This window comes from Ochlerotatus camptorhynchus, unplaced genomic scaffold (genome assembly GCF_037179485.1).
Source record: "Ochlerotatus camptorhynchus isolate MF236.1 unplaced genomic scaffold, CSIRO-AGI_Acam_v1.1 ptg000082l, whole genome shotgun sequence".
Classification (NCBI taxonomy): Eukaryota; Metazoa; Arthropoda; class Insecta; order Diptera; family Culicidae; genus Ochlerotatus; species Ochlerotatus camptorhynchus.
The window spans coordinates 777,566-802,678 of record NW_027040572.1 but is presented as its reverse complement, the minus strand read 5'-3'; the positions used below and the strand labels follow the sequence as shown (position 1 = coordinate 802,678).

At 38.7% G+C, this 25,113-nt stretch overlaps 1 protein-coding gene across 3 annotated transcripts in view; it reads left to right on the top strand.

Annotated features, from left to right (window-relative positions):
- Blimp-1 overlaps positions 1-25,113 on the top strand; it is a 240,635-nt gene that overhangs the window by 53,561 nt on the left and 161,961 nt on the right. For all 3 annotated transcript variants that reach the window (XM_065217980.1, XM_065217972.1, XM_065217974.1), the window contains exon 2: positions 21,895-21,936. The gene's annotated coding sequence lies outside the window, so the exon portion shown is untranslated. The remainder of the gene's footprint in view (positions 1-21,894; positions 21,937-25,113) is intronic.

Here is a 25,113-nt window from a genome sequence, read left to right as displayed (position 1 = left end):
TATCCGATTTTGCATTAGGTAAGAATTCGTTCAATTATTTTTCAGATCACATTTTTAACGAATTTTCATAAATTTTTGATGTGTCGCAGATTGATGAAAAATTCAAATTCTGTGTTTTTATATAAATCCAGAATCACGTATATTTCATATTGTCACAATTCTCGAAAAACATCCATAAGCTCTTAAGATTTATTTTTTCACAGAAAAATAGTGTTCCAACAATTTTCCCTACATCTCATTTGAAATCAAACTCAAGATTTATAAAACAATTTCTGAATTCAGTTCTATATAATTAATGCCTTCCTATTTACAATTTGGTCTACATACTCATTCTCTACTATTATGTCCACTATAATGAGGCAAAATGACTCCACTTTTCAGTAAATTATAGGGATCTGCAAGGAGCTAAGAAGCTTATAAAAAGAGGTACAAATTGATTTTTCTAAATATTTCTAGCTGATCCTTAATAAATCATATCGTCTGGCCACTTTCCACAGAGATGGCGCTGTTCCGCTGGTAGGAAGTCTTAAAATTCTCCAAATAGATATTGGAAGAAGTGGGAATAATTCACTTTCGGTACATATTCAGGTAAAAAAAGGAAATGACAGCCTAAAGAAATCATTTTTGAACTTTGCCGTTCACTTATTTCCCGGAAATTATTAACAAGCCACAATTAAATAAAAATTATGTTTCCCCATACAGTTTTACCCGTTTTACTACCAGTTCCAAGAGAGCCAAATTTGAGGGAGAAAATTCTCTCTCACGAGTTCAATCACTCAACATGTCATGTATTTTTATGACACTCGATTTGTGATTTCCCTCTCACAAGCTACAGGATAGAGCCTGCCTGACACTGCAAAACATGTCTGGTACCTCTATATATGCATTTAGATTAACATCCGAAGTCCCTAATTTTTCACATTTCGCCCCGCCCCATTCATGAAAAATGGCGGGATATGCAAAAAAGGAGGAACTTCGGATGTTAATCTAACTGCAAATATAGAGGTACCATACATGTTTTGACCGCACTGAACTCTGTTAACAATTAAAGGAACTAAATATATGCGTAATTTCTGATTGATGTCAATATCAAAAACAGCATCGATATCTGAAGAAAAATTAACGCAGAAGCATGGCAACATGATTAATTGTCGGATGAATGTGCAACGTAAGAATAATATCCTTAATATTGGGCTCATATGCACATTTTGATCGAAAGCATGTTTTGATAATGTTTCACTAGCAATCAAAATATATATTTGATTAAGCCAGACGACACTTTACTCTACGAAAAATTGAAGACCAATTGATTTTTATCGATTGACCCATAGGCCAAAATTATAGCTAATTCCCTTATATAATGGATCAAAACATTATCGTTAAGATTAATCTTTTTTGTTATAATAAAATGTTAAGTGACTCATTTAATTGAATATACTTAGTTCCTCACGTTAATTAAAAAAAAAATCATCGCAGGCAACTTTTTAATCCGACGCTGTAACCGTCAAACCCCCTGCATTCAGTTTGAATCCAAAATGTCTTCGATTTTGAGTATTCATATATTCAGTCGCTGAGTTGTTCTGGTTGGCCGTGTGGTACCTATGGACATGGACGTAATTAGGAGGGGGCATAGCAAGAAGTCACGTTCTTTCCCGCTCATTCAGTATCAACATAACTTTTAAGAATATTGAAATGTTTTGTATGTTCAAAAATCTTGTGGCAAGCATTCAAAGAGAGAATTGCTTAGAGAATGTTAAATAGCATTCGTAGAGTAGTTAGTAGTAGTAGTAGTTTTACGTAGAATTACAAGGTTGTTTACATTCAGATATTCTGAGTAGATCTGACGATAATACTGATGAGAAATTTGAGCAAACTTTTAACGGAATTTTGACGAGAATTCTTAAAGAGTTTCAAGGAAAATTCCAAAATGAAGCTTTGAGAATGATTCTGGAGAAACTCTGTAATTAAATCAAAGAGAATCCGAATCTGGGTATTATTGTTTCAAGGAAATTTAGGGAAAAATTCCATGAGTGAAAAAAATAAATACTTTTAGGACTTTGACATACAAAGTTTTAAGGAGAAATTATATGAGTTTATGGGAGGAAATTCGAAAGATGATACCATGGGAATTTTGGAAGATTATTCAGGTGGATAACTAGGCAAACATGTGATCGATTTTTCACGAATGACAACACCTCCACACAAACTAAATACAGAATCTGATAGAGTTAACTTCCATTACCAGATGCAGCTGTTTGTTTGCCTGAATGAGTCTTGATGCGTGAGAAATCCCAGGGAGTTTACCGTTGAATTTGGAGAAGAACTTTAGGATAATTCTGAGCAAAATTCTAAGAAAATTCTAAAAGGAATTCCATGGATATTTTAGAATCTTTTGAAAAGAAATTCTGTTCAATATTCCAAAAGAATTTAAAAGAAAATTATGAAGAAAGGAAAAGATGGCACGACTGATTTGGTATTGGAAAAGAGATGTAGAGAGAAATCCAAGAGATTTCTTGGGAAAATTCTTAAGTCTTAAGAACATTTTACTTTTTTTTTTTTTCACTCTGTTTATTTGTAAGGCTCATATGTCTAGAAAGACTCAACGGAGCCAAGTATCATAAAAAAAAAAAAAACAATTCAAATATTTTTATCTCGTTCATTTTGCTGCGCTAGGTACAAAGCATCCACTTTCTGCTTGTAATCCTCGATCAAAGCACGTTTCTGTTGTTCATCTTCAATCCACTCAAACGACGGGATCTTGTATGGTCGTTGCGTGTAGGGACAAATATAACTCACGGTGGTCAGGCTGCAATCACTATCACTGGAAGTTGGTTCGTTCGTGTTAACTTTTTTCGTATGGTTGCTTGTTGTTTCCGATTCAACGGACCTTTGTCGCTTGTTCATCACTGCTCTATTGTTTATGTGTAGATCTGCATCAGTTGCCGGTTTAGGAAGAGAAGGCCACTGCTTCTCTTTAGCTGGGTCCGCAAGCTTGTTATTGCCGTTGGTCTTCGTGTTGTTGTTGATGTTACTGTTGCTGTGATTTGTATCGCTGCTGGTGTTATTTTTCCCCATCTCCGATTGAGAATTCTGTTTTTTTGCTGCTGCTACCGCTGTTGCCACTTCGGAACAACGTTGTTTCGGGTGAGATTTTCGGTCACAGTTACGGCAAGTTTTGACTTGGTTTTTGTATGACACCAAAGTCACTTCGTCGTCCACAGTGATGTAAGAGGGAATCGGATGATTAAGCTTCATCCTTACGACGCGAACTCCATTAATGAAGCCTGGAAAGTAGCTTTTCCAAACTTCACTTCTTATTGCAATTATCTCACCATACTGGCGCATATGATTAACGATAACCACATTATCCATATCCGACGGGAGATCGTGAATCCGTACGTCAACAGCACTGCTCTCGACGTAGATGGGTAATGGAAACTTTTTCCCCTCACATTCAATACAATGCTTCAAATGATGGGCTGAAGCAATGTTGTCGGCCGCGTCCTTGTCTCGCATACCCAGGTACACAACGTTCTTTACGTTGTGAGGCTGGATACTTGTCACAAGCGACATATCGAGCTGCAGCTCATTGTCCATGAATGTTTTTATGACCGAAATACACGGTCGCTTGGGAAGGATCGATGTGTCTAATACGACACAGTTTTCTCGTACCACTTTCATAGTAAAGTAAAAAGCACACGCTCACACGCCGCACAAAAGAATCTCGAATATAGTGTCTGGTAATAAAGCAACTGATCGGTTCGAGAGATGGATAGCAACTGAACATTTTACTTGAGAATCCCATAATTAAGCTTGTCAAATCTTTACAGGAACTACGAGATTACGGGATGTTTTAAATGAAATTTTAGAGAAGAAAAGAGAACCTGAAACCTGAAAGAGTTCCATCAAAATTATAATTTTGATAATTCAGGGTCAATCAATATTTAAGATATTGGGGCATAAATTGAACATTTTGAATTAAGATATTTATTGAATCCATAAAAAAGTGTCTTTCTCAGTGCGGTTTAAACAAGTAGAAGAGGGGCGTCATTTTCATAACGAACCAATGGCATAGCAAATCATCACTACGTCTCTGCCAAAAGGGGGTTTTTCGAATTAGAACAGCACTAGCAGCAAACTTGTTATTGAGAAATAGTAGTTACTTATTTGCAACTTATGTCAGTCACAATCAAGTTGGAGCAACTTATTGTGATGGAAGTGTGCTGCTTGGGAGAGGTATATTCTGATTCAATGGCAGAATAAACAAGCTGCTTCGATATTCCATCAATATGAAGGTTTCCAAATGTGGCTCTATAATAGCTCAGTAACAACAACATTTCAAAGGAACACTTTGTTGCTACTCTCGATACTGTTGGTTTGTAGCCGACTAGGTATCAGTTTTCACACTGGTGGCCAATTAGAAATTACGTTGGCGTACTTTTTAATCCGGCATCGTTGGATTACCAAGGGGATACTGTCCATATAATTTCAGCCTTAAGTTTAAGTTGCTTTGACATTCTGCTAGGAACTGCGGACTCTCCTCAGAATTACTTCCATCTAATACTCATCAGAATTTCCTAGGAATGTTACTCAAAACAATCTTGAAATTCAAATTAAATTTCACCAAAGTTCTCCCTTCAATAAATTTAGAATTATAAATTCCATAAAGACACGGTAAGAGACGTGCGTGTGAGATAATTTGCAAAAAATCTACGGACACCGGTAGAGAAAGCTTGCGCAAAAACATTAGGGAGGGAAATGATTCGAAATTAGTCAAATTCATCCGTAAACCATAGGTCCACCGTTGCCCGTTTTCTTGATGTGATGTTTTCGCTAAAAGGCTAATGGCGAGCAGCAGGACTTCATAGAAAAGGATTAATTGAATGTTCAATGCTGGTCGTAAACTCCATTTACTTTTAGACTAAAACTACTCCACGAAAATCAGTGCTGCAATCTGGAAGGGAACGTCTATTTGTGCATTGCACAGATTTTACTGGCACATTTTCGATTCACTCGGGAAATCAATGCGAAAAATCATTGAGCAGCTCCACGCCATATTATGAATCGGAATTTGAATGAATGTGTTTCCTTCCTTATTTGTCTCATGCATCATTTTGACATGAAGTGACGTTTTAGAGTTCTGGTTTATTAAAAAAATTAACGAATGCATTTCAGAGTTGACCTTCTCTTCTTCTTCTTGTTCGCATTTATTAAGTGTTCTAAATACACTTCCACAGTTATTAATTGAGAGCTTTCGATGCCAATACCAATGTATAAATTTGTATATTGTGTGGCAAGCACAATGATACTCTATGCCCAGGGAAGTCGAGAAAATTTCCAACCCGAAAGATTCCATCGACCGGACCGGGAATCGAACCCGTCGCCTCCGGCTTGGTAATACCGTGCCTTTACTAGGCTATGAGGCCCCTAAGTCTTGACCAGCTCAGACTTCCCTTAAACTTTGCATAATTATTTGTGTTGGGTAATCATTCACATTTGTGCTAAAATTTAGCCATTTTAAAATGGAACAAATAAATGGAGAGGGACTTGAGATTAATCTCATGATGTTCTGCTCAGAAAGCAAAATCGGTCACACTAAGGCCACCGAGCCCCTCATATCACATCATACCATCTACAATCGAGTTGATAAATCCGACGTTGATGATGACAAGTTTTGCAGGCACGTCCTTTATTATGTTAAGAAACTTGTCTATACAAAGTTGACAAGCATCTTTTCTTTAAAATATTAAATTGATTATGTAAAGATTTGACATTACAAAAATTGGTCGTGTGAAAAATCGTTTCAAAAAATAATCCGACAGGTTCATCCAAAACTATTTTCTTTATCTCGATCGATACCATGTAGACAACAAAAAGCCAGCTTTGGACCATCCTATCTAGGCTTCATTTTCAGTTGAGCGTTAACTTGACATAAAGAAGTCAAATTGCACATATTCTTTTTTCAGATTTTATTTTTTTAAATAAATGTACTGATTTAGCGTATGATTTTCTAAACTGTATTATTAGTCTTAATTTATGATGCAACAATTGATTTCACTCAAAGATGAAAAGGTTGCGAAATCAGAGAAATATGACCATGTTAAAAAATATTTCCTTGAAAAACACTCACCTTTTTCTATTTCGTTCTCCGGCCATGTGGTTCAAAGGCACTTTTACAGGCCATTGAATATTATTGGATATACAGTAACGAAATGAGGGTAAAAACAATGTACGTAATTGGACTTTTCATCATAAGCCTTGTCAATTATTTATCTTAAATACTTTTAAATCATCTTATGATAATTGAGCTTCAGATAGAATTCTAAATACTTCAACCTGAAATACCAAAGCTGCGTGATTTCTAAAACCAATTAAATTAGCAGAACAATTTGCAAATTTGCCCCGGTACATGCAAAACTAGGCTCCAAATATACTGAAATCTTTAAAGAATAACTACAAATAACTTTCGAAACAATTTATGATAATTGAGGTTCAATTTATCTCTTAAATATTTCAACCTGAAATGGCAAACCTGGATAATTTTTTGAATAAATTAAATAAGCATAACTATTTTCGAAACAACCCACAAAGCATGTGGTCTACATATTCTGAAGTCTTTACAGAATAATCTCACTGTCGTTTATTTCGCTAGCATCTAAATTATCACCAGAAGATGTGTGACTTTGGTTATGGTGTTTCTATCGGCTGTAATTCATGGCATTGTTGTTTTAGTTTTTTCAATTTATTTGATAAGGCTCAACCGAATTTACTTTACAGAGCCCCTATACAATACATCTTAAAACTTCGGCCTAATCGCCCATTTCGGACCTTTCGAGCAGAAAACTTTAAATATATCCATGATTTCAGAGTTAACAAGTCAATTATGCGTTTGGTACGATACTTTAGTTAATAAGTTACGGAACGAAGTCAATGAGAACGCGTGATATGAAGGTTTGCACCCATTTTTCCCAAAAACAAAAGAAGCGCTCCGACCGAATCTATTTTTATCTTCAACCGATAAGCCGAAGTGAATTCATTTGCCTTTCAAGGGCGTTTCAATGCGTAAGGCCTAGTTTAGAATCCGTAGGCTGAGTTTGGCATCAAGAAGCAGTGTTAGACTTTTGATAATATCTCAACGGTTGGTTTATCAAATCTTACGGTACATACGGAAAGATAAATAAATTTCAAAGCCATCAGTAATAATAACATTTCGTTTGGTACTAAACTGCGCTAGATTAAGAAAGATTAAGTGTGGGTTGTACTTAATAGGCCGGAAATGGGGTAGTTAACCCTACTACACAATAAACATTTTATCTTCCGCTATCCAATATGCCTCCTCCATCAGAACGGAAGCCACTTCCATTGGTTTCATTGTATGACAGATTCGCCAACAGGGAGCATAGCGCTTCCATTGCAGCAATGGACGCAAAACGTGGTCAGCACTCATACATTCATCACGAAACGGTTACTTTCCAAAGTCGACGATGCATTGACTGAAAGAACTGCTGATGAAGAACAATGAGGGGGACCACACAATTGTTGCTGCCGAGTAAACAGGCGATCGCGTGACACACATTGAAAGTGGTCTGCTTCTGTCAACAGCCGAGTGAACACTCTTCATGGCATTCTAGTTGATGCGTTTTCATTTACCCAATCCAGCTTTTTTTTAAACCTAGGAATAAAAGTTCGAGTAGTTTCCATACTTCTATGTTAACATTCTCTCGGGTTCAAGGGTCGAAAATAGCCGAGTTGCCAGCTCGTACATAACGTTGATTTATTTATGTGCTTCTGGCTGTAGTAAATGACCGAGGGATAGTGTTTATTTACACTTCCTCATAAACACATTTTATTTTTTCAAAATGGTTTGATAAACTGTGTTTTAGATATTTATCACAGACTCGAAAATATACTGATGCTGCTGCAATTACAGAATAATTGCGGATCATCAAAGAGATCAAATAACATATGAACGGTCGAATTTCGCTCGTTAGGATATCTTTAAGTGGGCTACGTTTTAGTTGAGCTCCCGTTGGTTGGGGTGTAGCCCACCTAAATCGAAGTCAAACGCCATTTCTGACAGTGCTGATTCCTTTCCGAGGGCTCATGGATGAACAATTTGGATACTTGATCAAGGATTGTGATGATAATAATCAATCGGTGTATCTGTCAACCCATTTTCAGTTTTACAGCTCAGCCCAACTAACGGAAGCCTTTCACTAAGTTAACTTTGGGTTTAGCCAAACGAGCGAAATTTGACTGTGCGTACTTTCCGAAAAGAAACAAAACCTTCCTATGGCAACTCTATTATGGTATATGCTCCCTTCTCTCTTATACTCAAAGAGAATGACAAAGGATTATCTTAAGGATGTTCTCCCAATTTAGAAATGTATGTACACTTGAAGGAACATTTTGCAACTTTGAAGTAACATTTCTTAAAAATTAAAGCGAATACGCACATGTTGTGTATGCTTAAAACATCCTTTGGGAAATACAAAACATTTGTCAGGAAGAATTCTCGATCTTTTTTCTCTAAGAATTCAAAACTTTGGGAGAATGACATCAAGTCATTGGAATATGGTGCCAGAAAAGGTGACAACAAATAATTTTCATTTTCGATTTGTACCTTCCTAAAAGTTGTCTACTCCTCTATATGCATTTTTTACACTGCCGTACTCTAAACGGAACTATCAATTCTATACTTTCATCTCCTCACTCTATCGTATAAAAATTACCACTACAGTCTGTTATTTGAAATTAGCATCTTCAACTATGTAAATCGTTGACTTCACGCAGAAGTAATACTAAAAAACATATAGTCAAAATTATTTTCTTTTTTTGGGAACATCCAGCACTTTGACCATTTCACAGAATATTCTTTAGCATAATAAGAAAAGGTTGTATGTTGGATTTTTCGATCATGTTTACCATTTTTGAGATAGTTTGGTTTAAACACTAGTTTTTCAATAATCCATCAAAAATAGTGTACACCTGCCCTCAGATCATAAGGAAGTCAATATCGGACCACTATTCATCTGAATGAAGGACTTTCTGAACAATTACATTCCATTCCATTAAATATTTCAATTTGAGAACTTTTTTTTTCACAGCCATGTACTTTGACAGCTGTCCTGATTTGAATACTTGTATTTCTAATTTAGCGGTGGAATAAATTTAACAGTACGGATCACAGATTTCTCAACAGTCCAAATCCCAAATGGATCTACCCAAACCCAACACTATTACACAAATTTAAAAACAACCTAGCACGTTGTTTTTTTTTTATCCTCCAAAGAACCTTGTCGAAATTTAGAATCAATAAAATACCCACTCTAATCGATCACCGCCGCCAGCACCATTTGATCAAAAACCACCGACCACCGACATCCAAAGATGAGATCAACGTTCGTCTCTTATTCAACTCTAGAAAAACGTTTCAAACGATCCTATCTGCATTGATCGATTCCCTTCATTTACTTTCTCTTTCGTTTATAACTCAGCTGTAGAACCATTTCCTGTTGTGTTTGATGTTGTGGACATGCTTTATGTGGTTAAAATAGCGCGAAAGAATCGATCAAAGCAGATAGGACCTTTTGAAATGTTCATCGAGAACTGTGAACATCTCCTGAACAAATCACCCAACCCCAACCGAAAATGGACACACGGGAACACCAACTTGGAACGCTCTCTTGCGCCGTGTTGAATCCTTCGGTTCGTTCGAAGAATGTGCAAAACATCTCAACTTGCTTGAGATGACGAAGAACAGGACAGACGCAAACACTTTTTAAACAACTCACGATTTGTATGAACCGCGAAAAAAAAAACTAACTTCTGTTGAGTAATCCCCCCAGCAAACGAAAACAAAACAAAAAAGCACATCAGATATTATATTGGGGATACATAAATGGAGAGGTGACCTCGAGAACACATCCATCCATCCATCCATCTTCAAAGTACCTAACGAGCAATGAGCAGCAAGGTAGCAAAAAGCTGATTGTTGTTGTGGTGTACCTCCTATACTATCGCTCGCTTGTTCGCCCGCCCGTAGGAACTCTGACTGTTTTCAGTTTCGTTCGCATTAGGTTCAATGATCCCTGCCCGATGTGATGATAGAACCTCAACAACAACAACAACAACACACGTTGGTTGTATCATCCGCAAAAGGCATATAGTAAAAGAACAAAACTTCACTCCCGGCCCCAACCCCGGCTTCAGTGGACGGACGACGCCGGTAAGAATGGTTCTAAAAGGCAAATAAGCGCAAAAAACGTACCACGTAGGGGAGAACAGTCCATAATGCACCCCTGGGGTAAAATTACCCTGCGTGGCTGTTCGCTGAAATCCCATTACTAATTCTGCGATTTTTTGTGCCATAATGCTAGTTCAAGTGCTGCTGGTTAAATTCACGAATTGATAATCGGAAAGCTATGAAAAACAGGGCCCTGCAGGGGGTGCGTTTTAGACCATCCTACCCTACCTCTAGAACGCTACAGCTCCAACGGACGAGCGAGCAAGCGAGCGCTCCAAGAGAGAAGGCAACTGAAGCGAAAACATGTGAAATTGACTTTACACACCATGCCCGGTCACGTCACTATCATCCACATCCCATGCAACGACGGAATGAATGAACGATGTGCTGAAAACATGAATCCAATGGGAGTTCATTCATTCGATGGCAGATGAATTTTACGCTTTCCTCGGTTTCTTTTCCACCCTGCTTGACGTCAGTTTGGTAGAGTGAGCTTTTTCGTTGGGTCTGTCATCCGGCTCGGTGCGATGGTGGTAGTGAATGATTGTGGCGAAATTGTGAAGCTTTCGCTGAAGATTGCTTCGCAGGAAAAGCTTTTGCCGTTTTCTGTTGTTGCGCCGGGTTCGTTTTAGGGTTTCGTTCTTTAGCTCGAGAATTCAAGAATGCTAATGAATGTTGGTGAGCGCATTGAAGGAAGCACTTGTGGTTTGTTGGTTCGATTTAGAACGAGGTAATCAAGGAGAATGTTTTGTAATCATAAAATACTACTAGGGTAAACGCTCCTCTAGTTGCGGTACGTTAGAACCGTTAGGTTCGTATAGTTGATGGATTGGATGAGTTGGATCCTAACGCTTATAACGTAGCGCAACTATAGGAGTGCTTACCCTATGTCATGGGAATAATTGACGTGGCAGTGGAAGATTAGGAAAATCTGCAACTTATGGAGCCCTTTCTTTAGTTGATCACTCTGATGGATTATTGCAGTTATATGGAAAATTTGGAACGATTTTTCGGTCAGTTCCATCGAAAGACATCTTTTCCAACTAGACCACATAGATTTCGTGGAAAATATGGGTCAAATACTATGCCAAACATGAAGAAAAATACATATAGCACACCAGGAGCTATCAAATAAACAAGATGCCAAAATTAGAGCACGAAATCAGAATGAAACCTTAAGTGGACCATTTATTTTAAATGACATTTAAATGTACAATACGAGATGTTTTTATCTGATTTTGGATGTTCTGTTATCTCTATCCTAAATATGCGCTTAAATTTACGATTAATTTCATTTAAAAGGTCCACCATAGGATTTAAACAACCCCGGATGGTTCATAAAATGTTAATTATGACTTCAAATTGTAATACAGATTATCCTGGGTAAAATCAAATACATTAGTTATATTACGTGTCACTGATACTAAGCAAAATGAAAAACATATTTCTAATTGAAAAACTACAAGGGACAACCCTATGGGGTTGTACGCAATGGTGGCGTAGGACTACGTGATTTTATATAATAAATGTTATTTGTTAACTGCAGCAGAAGCTTGTGTTTTGCTTAGGAATAGGAATCTTTAGGAAAATCTTGGTGGCCCTGAAAAAAGCCGATGGTAGTACAGGCCTAAGGCCTTTGGAAGATGATGATGACGTGTAGGTAGCTGGATCAGCAAATCCCATACTCTTCGATTTAATTATTGGGCACGCGCAAGAATCTTGGCCCGTCTGTTACTGGACAGGGGTTAGCTTAATCTTTACGATTAATCTTTAATCGAATATTTGGACTTTTAGTCCTCCCTAGAAAATAGTGTAATTTCATGTTTTTATGGTCCTTCGAAAAAGTCGAACAGCAGAATTGCAACCAGCAAGTGTAACCCAATAACCAAAAGCGGTGCGATGATAGTTTTCATTGCTATTACGACGACTGAATTAAGGGACTTAGAAGCAGTGGGGTGAAAGTCAATTCTCTTCATCGATTTCCTCTTTTGATGACCATGGCTTCACTAACCTATTTCGCACTATTTCTGCTATGCTCTTCTATCATCCAGAACAACAAACATATCAATGAATGTGTTTGCCGTCGAGTTATTAACGAACCAGAAAGTCGATCAAAATCACTTGCATCCCTGCTTCCAAGTTTGGTTACAAGATTACAACTCTGGAAAATATTTTGTGTGGTCGTTGGGGGGCGTGTGGTTCTGAATTACGTCATTGTATCGTCCCTATTCGCACACGCCCGAAGATCGGAGGCGAATGCTACTTCGACTTGTTTCGTCTACTAACGACTCTCTGATGACAGTGTTGGGGAAGCAGCATAAGCATGTACGTAATTGGTGGATTTGTTAGTTATTGCGACGCTTTTGGACAATGCTTGACATTTACCACTTTTTCAATAGTTTCATGTTGAAAATCAACAGCCGGAAGCATTGTTATCAATGCGTGGAAATATTTCTGATCAATTGGTGATAAAATTATTGAAATTAGTCCAGGGCAGCTGAGTTATTAACATTCAAAATCTTTCATAATTTCGTTACATGTTCCATTTTCGGTTTTCACAAAGTTTTAACCCATATAGAAATCACAGACGTAGTCCTACGTAAAAAAATATGCTTAAACAATAATTAAAAGGTCATACATGTTGTGTCAATGGCTAATAGTAGGTCCATAATACGCCAATTTACCTCTGTATCTATTGGTGCCAAGTTTATTATCAACGTAAGATTGGCATTCTGACCCTTAAGAATCCTATTCTTAAGAAGAATGTAAGGTTTATTTTAGATAATTCGTTGCATATTACTCTTACAGCTTTCTAAAATAACGAATGGTTCGACAACAATCAATATTATTCTACAAATTACTTCAATGGATGTCCAAGGTCTAGTGCACTGGTAGAATCCAACGAAAATTTTAGTAACAAAAAGAAGTCTAGTCAAAGTTCTCTCTAAGATAGAAAAAATGCCCTGTTGGGTTGATGCAATTTTTTAATAAACTTGCTTGCTGAGGAGCAATGAATGAGTTGTAAACATTCATATGTCAATTAAAAAACTACAGATTAAAGTTGTTAACTTAAAAGTTATTTTTTCACAAGTGAAACAATGCAACTCAATAAGTTTAAAAATAATGATTGCCTATAAAGAATTTAACTTTGTCATGAACAACGGAAGAATTTTCTATGATAATCATAACACTAATAGTAATCCCTTAAATGAAATACCTACTAGTATCCCTTAAATACTCCAAAAAGTGTCAAGAAGACATATATTTTGGATGAAGCGTTAAAAAGTGACAAACTGCAAAAGATATCGTCAAAATTATCTATAAGTTTTTATTTTTAGTAATGTTCGGGAAATGCAAATTAAAATGTGTCCTTTTTTGGACCATTTGTTTTAAATTGAATTTAATCAAAATTTGATAAATTGTTTCATGTTTTCCATCTATTGTGTCTACCTTGTATATACGCTGAATTCTTATGTTTAAGATCAATTTCTTCTAGACGGTACATCATAGGATGTAAACTTATACTTATAACTCAATAATCTCCCTGCTTCCTGCTTACTGTCCCGCTGTTAGTCCGTCGGTGTCTATCTCGTGCTTCCAGAGCTCCTTCCAAGTCTAAACAATATATCCCCAGAACCTTCTTTCTCGTGCGTGCGTTCTGTGTTTGTTTCGTTACAAGTTATTCATAGGTTCGTGTCATTTATAGCTCCTCGCGAAGCCCGCGTGTCCAGAAAAACGCAAAGTGCAGTGTATGTAGTATGTATCGATTGTGGTATCGGGAATTACCAGAAATCATTTGGCTATGAGAAAAATTGGTGCAGATATGACGTTTTGTTGTTGTTGTTCTTGAATTTTTGACGTAGGACTAAGTCTGTGATTTGTATATGGGGGTACACTTTGTGAAAACCGAAAATGGAACATGTAACAAAATTATGAAAGATTTTGCGTGTGAGTAAGTCAGGTGCCGCTGGACCAATTTCAATAAATTTATCACCAATCGATCAGAAATATTTTTACGCATCTGTTACATTTAAGACTTCATCTTATTTTTTCAAAATGTCGCTATTGAACATTGCACGAATGTACAACTGTTGCTATGATAATTAAAATAATCACCGATTGCTTGCGAAAAGCAATTTCCCTAACACAGATTTCAAAGTTGAATTCCATCCGGTCTCAACAAACGGTGTTTATTCAATCACCGCGTGGTGAGTGGTGGTGTTCTCCAGTACACAACGAAAGACTCCCCGCAAGCAGCGAGCTGCAGCCCACATGAGCATCCATAGAAGGAAGAAGAAGCCCCACCGCTATTGATCGGAATCAGTAGCTCTTCGTGAGTCGCTGTGGGCCATCTATGTCAAGCGCGTTATACTAAAGAGTATAAACAGCTCAAATTCCTATTCCTACACAAAACTCAAGCTCTTGCTGCAGTTAACAAATAAGATTTTTTTATATATGACCATGTAGTCCTACGTCACCATTACGTACAACCCCATAGGGCTGTCCCTTGTAGTTTTTTTTATACTCATTTCGGTAACTGTGGTGACCCTACTGTTCGGTGGCTGAGATAGAAGCAGCACATGAAAGAAAATAAAATGATCAACCGTCGTTCTTTCTGCGATTCGCTAGGTCGATTAGTTGTTTTTTTTAGCGTTGCCAGAAATTGAGCCATCCAGTTTACAATTTTGTGAGATCCATCCATTGAATAAAAATTAAATTTATTACAGTACATAACATAAAATGCATTTATAAATGCAACAATATTCAAAAACTAAATACGGCAGAGCCACTTTTGCTGGATTTTGCCGCGGATATTGTGGGTTTCCCTGGTACCCGGTTAAAGCTTCAGTTGTCTGCAGTGGCTCTTCTCTTCCTTCTATCCCTGAATAGATAGTGCGTGTAAGGGCGTCTATGTGATGTTTTGCTATACCTGTTGTGGACATTAGTTCATCCTTTTCATTAAACTTGTTCAGGACAGTGAGGCTACTCCGTTCAGAAGTGTGCGCGTTCAAAGAACGGCACCCCACCGCGTTGAAAACGGACATCGTGCGGCACTTTGTGGACGCCGGATACGCCCGTTCCAACATCTTGGCATTATTAGACAACAATCAAAACGAAAGAAAGCCCGGTTCCAGACGGCCGACGACCCTGAGCGACAAGAAGCTCCAAAGGATGTTGAAGAGGAAGACCAAGGGAAAAGTGGCTACATCTCTGCGTGCGCTTGGCCGGGAGGTCGGTGCAACCGGCCAAACAGTGAAAAAGTACCTGGCGAGCATGAACATACATGTCAGGAAGCGGAAGTCACGTCCACTGGTTTCGGAGCTGCAGGCAATGACGCAGCGGCAGCGGCTGAATAAGATGGTCAACTCGTTTTCCCCGGCGAATCGCGACGTGGCGGTGGCGATGGACGACGAGACCTATCTCACCCTGGATGGCAACGACTGGCAGGGCACTTCGTATTTTACTTCCCCCACGAAGGAAGTGAGCTCCGAGGTGAAGTTCATTTCACACAACAAGTTCCCCAAGAAGGTGCTGCTGTGACTGACAATCAGCGAGAAGAGGATGTCAAAGCCGCTCTTCTTTCGCTCCGGAACGGGGAAATTTATAGTACGAAATGCCTGCCGGAAGTTGCGTCGTTCATCAAGAAATACCATAAGGGATTCTGGCCGGATCTGGCGTCGGCCCACTACTCGAAGCGATCGTTGGAGGAGATGGAGTGGCTGAATATTGATGTGGTACCCAAGTAAGCGAACCCGCCCAACATCCCCCAGCTGCGTCCCATCGAGAATTTCTGGGCCAACCTGAAGCGTAAGATCTACTCCAACAATTTTGTCGAGAAAACTTAGGAGGAATTTTTTTGCCAGTGGTGGCGGGGGGTGGGGGGCACCCCTCACCATCCCTCTCCAAAGGGGGAGTTTGGTAAAGAGAGATGAAAAAACCGATTTGTACCTTCCTTAAAAGTTGTCCTAGCTCGCTATCTACTTTCTATATGCAATTTTCACACTGCCGTACTCTAACGGAACTATCAACTCTAGACTTTCATCTCCTCCATCGATCGTATAAAAATTACCACTTTAGTCTGTTATTTGAAATTAGCGATGATGATGGTCCCACCTCTTACCCCTACAAAGGTTTAAGCTGGACGATTTATCTTTAAGATAATTGAATATGACATTTTAACCAGGTTGGCAAACAAAATCGAACTGGTTTCAGTTACAGATATAGATTCCCTCTAAAGTTTACAGTTGCTTCACAGCGATATAAATGTGGAAAAGCTCAGGCGTCCACCTCTTAGTTCGCCTTTTTGTCCACCTAAAATATTCATAAGTATTACAAGCAATCAAGAGTTAAGGAACAATCAACAAAGCATCCTATTACACTAGTAACCCCGCAATCTGATGCTATCATAATTTTCAGCAATGTCAGGAATGCTCACGAACCCCCAACATTTGCCAGAAAACTTACTACTAACTCAAAGTTTCTTCCAAATAAGCTTCAAAATTGCATTTTTTTTTTTTATCAAATGTTAAATTCAGTCCTCTATATCCGTAATACGCGCGCGAGGCTCAAACCTTTGTAGACTACTTTTTTTTTAAATTAATCTACTATAAAATCATATATTAAAAATCCATCATCACCCTCGTGGCGAACAGAAATAGTTTTTGCAGTGCTACAGTAATTATTAAAAAGTCGTTATGACAGCTATCCATATAAAATAATCCGTTAGAGATAACTTCGTCAAGATACATAATTTGTCAATTCATAAAAAAATCACTGGATAACTGTTCAAAAGACAGTTTTAACGTGTGAAATGCAGTGTATTTTAAATTCTGTTAGTGTTGCTAAACGTTTGATATGTCTAGGCATCGAATTGAAAACATTTATTCCTTTATAATATAATGAATTTTGTGAAGCACAAGTCAAGAAATGTGGTGTTCTTATTTCAACCGCGTTTCTAGTATTATATCTATGAAAGTCATAATTACCTTCCATGGGAAATTTATCAAAAGAAATTGTCTGTCTTAGCTTTTTTAACACCATCCGAAAAAAAAAAGTCCATTGTTTTTAATGGAAACGTTACGACAGGCTGACTAAAAGTAAATTGGTACGCCCCTCGCAGGCCGCTAGAACGCCTCTAGTGTTGGGAATCGAAAATCTTTGACAGTGGTTTGTTTATACTTGTAACTGTAGCAATTTACGATATTGTCTGTACATTGTTATACGACTTCTGGTTGTCTGGGAACTGGTGCAAGTTTGATCAAAGTACGGAAAATATTGTACACACAAACCTGGAAAGTCTGGAGTGGTCCGCTTCCAAGCTGGCTAAAGTGCTGAAGATGCCAAAAGCAACAGTTTGTTGAGTGTTCAAAACCTACAAGGAAACCCTGAGTGTGGACACGAATCAGCGGACCTACGAAAAACTAGATCGTCAGTTGCGCAGCAAGGTGTTGAGTTGCGTTAAAGCCAACCGCGGTCATTCGATCCGAGATGTGTCCAGAAGGTACCACGCCAACTTTCAAACGGTGCGGATCATCCTTGCCAGGATACAAAGCCGGTAAACATCCGAACCGACACATGAAGCAGAATTCCGTGGCGAAAAAGGGTGCTTGTGTCATTCATGACATTTCGGAGGATGATATTTGAACTATTGACTTTATGCGTGAGAGGCATGGACGATAGCTACTACGCCGGGGCCGTCTTCATATTAAAACATCTAATATTGGAGAATCTTGAAAAAAAATCTCATTCCGGGATCATGGAAACTCTTCTTAGCATCAATATTGAAGAGAATTCCAATTTTGATTTATTTTCTGTATCGGGTATTCTAAAAATTGGTCAATTAGGTATCGTGGAACTCTTCACAGAAGTTCTTTTGATTAATTTCCTATTAAGACCATATTCAGACTCTGGTATTGCTTTCTTTTTCTTCACATTTCCTTCTTACAGGTATCTCTTGAAATTCACTCTTAAATTAATTTTAAATTTCTAACAAATTGATTCCGGAACCCTCAACAAAATTCTCCACTCAATTCTCGTAGATTTCTCCTTCGAATTAGCTTGAAATTGTTTTTGAGATACACTCTATATGGATAAAAAAAATAACAGCATCTTACAGAAAAGCAAGTACGGGAACAGACTAACGGACGCTGGCCTTTCATTATAATTAATAGATAGATACAAATAATCACTTGTACGCAAGCGCCGCGTAGTGAATGCATTCTCAACTAATCTACCCATCATCCGAATGGTTTTGGTCGAATGATCAACTTTGCCGAAGATAGCAATTTCTTAGGTGGTCAAGAACTCAATATATAGCTTATACAAATATTCGCTTGTACACTAGCGCCACGTAGTGAATTAATTCTCAACTAATCTGCCCACTTGAGTCTTGATCACCTTAACAAGTTTTTTGAAGACAGAAACATTCTAGATGGCCAAGATCTCAAGATATTAGGACTGTTCATCAAAGAAAGTGGACACCTATTTATCAATGGTTTAGGGTAAAACGTAACAAAAAATTGTGAATTTTCGCTCAGTGTGTGAAAACATTGTTTGTTTTGGCAACACAACTTCAAAATGAAACAAAATTAGACATTTCGAATGATGGTTCGGATCAGCTTATCAACTCGCAGATTAATTCTGCACAAATGGTTTTCCGAAAAGTTGTCGTTTCGAGAATTGGCAAAAAACGTGAAGTGCAGTAAATCTACAGTGTTCAAGATTGTTAAAAAGTTTGGAGAAACGTGTTCTCTTGAAGATTTACCGAAATCTAGGCGCAAAAAGGAGGCATCAGACCAGAAAATAAGCTAGCACCAGTACGCCTTTTGAAATCGCATAAACCGTGTTCCGTTAGTGAAATTGCCAAAAAATTGGACATTAGCGTCGGAACTGTGCAGAATATAAAAAAAAACGTAACAATATCAGAACCTACAAAAAGCAAAAAGCACCCAAAAGGACGGATTCACAGAAAGCTTCTTCAAAAATACCGGTCACGGAACTTGTATGACGTTCTCCTTCAAAAGCCGAACCGGTGCATTTTGATGGACGACGATACGTACGTCAAATTGGATACCAGTACACTTCCCAAGCCGCAATTTTTCAACGCTGAGCAGAGGACAGATGTGCCTGTTGATGTGCGATACATCTGAACCGAAAAATTTGATAAAAAGGTTTTGGTGTGGTAGGCCATTTGCTTCGGTGACTTGAAGAGTTCTTCGTATTTAACAACGAGCACAATCAATGATGAAAATTACAGAAAAGAATGCATACAAAACCGGCTTTTACCCATCTACCGAAAGCATACGGATCCTCCATTGTTTTGGCCGGATCTGGCATCTGCTCACTATGCTTCTGCTACGTTGGAGATGCTCAAGAAGGAAAAAGTCGATTTGGTCGAATACTTCCAAAATCCCCCAAACTACCCTGAACCATAGAGGTAACTCTAAGGCTAGAAGGTCCCGAAGAAACGTGCTCAACTTTTTGGCTCAGCTCTGGTACTCTCTTCGGTCTCAAGCTAATCGATTCACCCCTCAAAACATAAGAAAATCCACTAACCCCTCATTTTATCTGTCAAACTTTCATAGCAAATCAAAACAAACAATGTGTAGTACTAGAATTTCGAATAGAATGGGCTACGTTAATGGTTTGATTGGGACCAATAGGCTAGTCAAGTAGTGAGCCAATTTAAAATCGTTAGTTTCGTATTGATTGTTGCCTGAACTGCGTCCTATCGAAAGATACTGGCCAATAATTAAACGGCATCTTAAGAAAGATGGAAGAGAAGCATGCTCTGTTGACTGCTGCAAGAAAATTTGGTCTGCTGCACAACGAAAAGTTAAGAAGAAAGTTGTGCAGAATCTAATGGGCGGTATCAAGAGAAAAGTCCGAGCGTTCTTCAGAAATGAGAAGTAAACATTCAAACTCACGTGAAATCAGTCATATGTTTGTTGATTTTCATTTATACAAAGTAAACTTATAAATTTGTTCGAATATAAATATGGTGTCTACTTTCATTAATGAACAGTCCTTAGCTTAAGCAGGAAATACATATGCACACTAGCGCCGCGTAGTTAGAAAATTGTGATCTGCTGTCCACCAACCACAAGGCCTTGATCCACTGAACATCTTTTCCGAAAACAGTAACCTTCTATACATCCACGTGGATTTCATTTATGCGCTTCCCCCGCACAAATGGAATCAGGCGAGAACCGCATATATGGAAACTGCATTCCCTCCATAAATGCGGTGGGTGGAACCGTCCACCCACCGCTATTTCTAGGTTGTCCTTCAACCAATAACGTTGATTTTTTGTATGTGATTAGCGTTACTAGTTATCTACAGCAAATCAGCTCAATTAGTTGAAGTTATCCCAATCCACGGGCCAACGTCCAGATTCTTCGTTTATTTAGGTGAGAAACCCACTTTTGGTTTAATGTTTATATGGTTTGTTATTTTTTTGTTTGAAATGCATGCTCATATACTTTCAAAAATTAATATCTCTATCGAATGAAATGAATGATGGTTTCATGAACGTTTTCAGGTCGTGCAAAGTTGCGCTCATTGTTCGCTCTCGTTCTAACTCCCGCTCCGCATTGTAATCATTAACCTAATCGCTTGGTATGCAAGATCAAACGATCTATAATATATATCCCACTTCTATGGTTTTGTTATGTAATCTCTCTGCATCTGCTTTTTCGAAAATTTCTCATTTAAAAAAAAAAGAGATAGCCTGCCATGCACTCTATGCTTGAATTATTCCGAAACTACTGCTTTCAGAAAAACAACACTTTTTAAGCAGGATCGCATTCAACATATTCTGCGTGCAACTGCTTAAACGAAAATAGCTAACGCATTAAAAGAACGTGACATATGTACAGTTTCATTTCTGTTCATTTAAGAAATCAAATTATTTATTCTGGCATGAACCCGAAATTCGATACGCATTCAATTTACAACCTTTTTTTCTACATCTGGGTCTAAGGCTGAAATTCTTTATAATAAAGAAACAAACAAAAATTCACATTCTGAAAAAAAAAATCCAAAACAAAACAAACCGAACGTGGTAACACAAATAAAGTCATAAAACAAAAGATTCTGCCGGTAAACGGTCCATTCATCGAGCCATCCATCTTCTCCGGATAACAATGCGTCGGAATCCTGCTGAGAGGTGAGATCCGAGACCCCGCTAGTTCTTGCAGTTCTTTGATTCGTCTCTCTTTCCTTTCGCATTCGAACTCATGCAGTTATATGTGCCGTCAGGGGTACCGTTACGGATCTAGCGAGCAGGTCCTACCAGAGGCCAGGTAGGGAACAGGGTCTATTTGATCAGAACCATCTTCTTCCACTTCTTGATGACTTGACTGTTGGCCGACTCTCAACTTTGTGTTCTACACGCACTTCCACAGTTATTAATAGAGAGGCTTCTATGCCAACGAAGGCATAAGTTTGTATACTGTGTGGTGAGTAAAATGATACTCTATGCGCAGGGTAGTCGAGTCAATTTCCAACCCGAAAGATTTTCGAAAGTTAATGTCATACCCGTCATAGCCTGCGGCCCCAATATCAAGACTATATCCATTTTAGTTCTTAACTTTCCTTAGCAAATTTAATTCAACTTTCTAACGACTTTTTACTTTTTTCTATTTCAGATAATCAAAGCGTAATCTATGGGCATCATATAGAGGCAAAAGGTAAGCGGCGAAGCACAATTATTTCTTCCAAGCCATACTGTCAATAACCTCCGCCGCCAAACTCTAATAAATAATCCATCATCCTATCAAGAATGACCAGAATGTGCATTTCCGCCCTGGTCCATTCTAACGCGCGATCACGCAATAGGCCAATCGAGTTCAATTTCCATATTTTCCCACACTGACACTGACTGCTACGAATCCAAGCCTCGCCACTAAACGATTCCTGGAGTTCAAGTCGATGACCTCTTCTAACCAGTCATCGTCGTCGCCATCGCTGCCAAACCTAACCTACCCCAACGAAACAAAAACGTAAAAAAAAATCCCTATACTAATGCCTTCAATCAACCAAAGTGCAGCGCCGAACGGAGTCGACTTCCCTTCGCCCGAGCAACAGAACAGAACGTTGCACTTTCGCCCTGAACTTACCCGCTCCACCACTGTTTCGCCGACTTGTCCGCCCCATTTTACAAAACAAACCACCCACCGCCGCTGGGTCGCCGTGTCGTTTGGAAAGCCTACGACGACGTCGATGACGGAAGGAGGCGTAATTCCGAATCAAAGCCCTATGGTGTGCATTTATTTATCCGGTGTAAACAATACAAAAAAAAAGAAAACACACCAACACCAGGCCGAACCGAAGTGTCAACAACCTTTAAACTTCAAAAAAGCGAAAAATAATAAAAGAACGAACCCGAAGCAAGTCCGATGGCGACACGGGGAACGTCAACGAGAGAAGGGAGGCACTTTCGCATGAAAATGAAAACACTTGGCTTTTTTCACGCGCGCATTCAGGGGATATCTACTTGCAGCAACCCTTTTGGTTTGTTTCCGCATACAGCAGTTGAGAGCAATGGAAGCAAGAATGTTCTTTGGTGAGAAGCGGAGCAAGCGAGAGAAAAATAGGCCCTATAGAATCACTTTCTGCCTCCTCTATGGGAAATGCCGCAAGCCTATGTATATGACAGGCGTCATTGGCAGAGTTCTAGCGGGAGCTGCTGATCGGTGTACCGCAGTGAAACGCCGATCCACCGAGTAGAGTGCAGTGTTGCAGGATTTCGTCGGTTGAAAGAAATTGATTGCGTTTTGGGGGGAAGTGTCTTTGATTTTTAATAAATCTCAATATTTATTGGAACGGAAGAATTTGGACAGGAATTCAATTTTAATAACTGGTTACACTCCATCAGATCAATGGATATCTTTGCGAACTTAAAGGCGATTTCCTCAGTAACGATTACAGCTTTCCATCGATAAACGCGTTACCCTCTGAGTTCTACTCTCCACTTTTGACGTAGATTTACGTCTTTTAGCAACATATTGAGGGTGCAATTACAAAAGAAACCAAAAACGACAGCGTTACGAAAAGTGGTCAGCTTTAGACCACTTGTAACTCTATCAATAGCGTATAGATTTTAATTCAAAACATGTCAAATGATTGGAAATTTTTCTACAAATCTGCTTGAATGAACACTTTTCAATTTTTAATAGGTCATTATTGAAAATTACACAAATGTCCTACTGCTGCAATGTTGATCAAAATTTTCCAGATTGCTGGGCCTTTCATTTATCTCCTGCCCTCAGATTCTATACAGCAACTTCGTTCACTTTGTTCACCGCAGAACGCCAGTTTACCCTAAACTACTTCACACTTCCAACAGTTTTTTTTTGTTTGGTCTGCTCCAGGTTCCGCTTGACAATGGCCCAATATTTTTCAATTAACCGGAGCATTGGCGTGTTGGGAAGGTTCTTGACTTTTATCACCACCTGTATGTTGTTTGGCATACCACTTCACGGTCTTTTACCGTAATTTCAAAAATGCCTTCAGGAAAGACAGCAGCAGACCTTTTTCCAGACACTTGTTTACGTAAATTTCCTGGTTGAGGGTCCCGGTTGCAATGAAAATGCTGCTTTTCAAGCCACAGGTACAGATAGCCTGCCAATATTTCTTAGCGAACTTCGACAGTTACATATGCTTGAAAATGTCTGCCACCGTTCCACTTCCGGTTGCTGTTTACAATTCCTACCCAGGAACTGTTTGAAGTCTGCCTGTTGTCCATTACCACGCAATCGAACTTCGTCAGCATCGCCGTGAACTGCATCCGGGATCGTGGTTTGGCCGGCTTGTTTTGTTTATCGTCGCGATTTAGAGTCACTACCTGCTTATAAGTCGACAGTCCGGCTCATTTTTTAGCTCGAACCACGGTTGCAGACGACACTTCGCTGAACTTTGCTTTTGGTCCTAAGTAACATTGATCGATTCTCTTCGTCGACTTTCTCTTTCGTTAATTACTTGATCCTAGAACCGTTTGTGCTATGTTTGTCTTATTAGATGCTAGATAAAAGCTTCTTGTATCGATATGTGTGCTGAAAATACCTGAGAATGTCTTTACATGGCCGTGGGGATGTAAAGAGAAAGTCGACGAAGAGAATCTGTCAATGTTGCTTAGGACCTAATGCAATGTTCAGCTTGACTTGTTGTCGTCACTGCGGCCTCCGGCTTTCAATTTTTCCCCGATCCAGGTTTCCTGGCTGTCGACAAACGTTCCCCGAACAGTTTTGTTACGTTGGTGACCGAGGGGGGCGACACATCTAAATCTCAATTCTAGATGCTCAAAAAACTAGCACTACCGAATTAATCTTCGAAAAATCATCTTTCATTTCTCGCATCTACTTCCATCGTGCTTCATCATTTTGCAGAAAATCTTCAAAATCGACATAAATCTTCCTTCTATCTACTCAGCGTGCGTGCAGCTAGCCACAGCAAAACATAATCTTTTCTGCATCGTAGATAGAGTCGCCCCCCTCGTTGGTGACAGTTGATTTGATCACTATTAACCATTTCGCTACCTTGGTGTGTGAGTAGTTCAAATTTACGCGATGCGCGTTGATACGTTGCTCCTCTTGCTTGCACAGAGAAAAAAAATTACCCTAAATTTAAGTTCTTTTTACTTAATTTTGAGTAATTTTGAGTTTTGCATCCAACTCTCACTTTTTGCTGTTGTCAAAAACGGAACGAGAGATTCGACTTTCTCATGACTATCGTTCAATAAGCTACTAGTGAGTATATGAGATATTCTCAAATTTGAGTCAATTGAACTTAATTTTAGGTAGAAAATACATACGAGTAAGTAATTATTTTTGCCGTAGCCAAATGCAAACTACTATAAGCAGTTTACT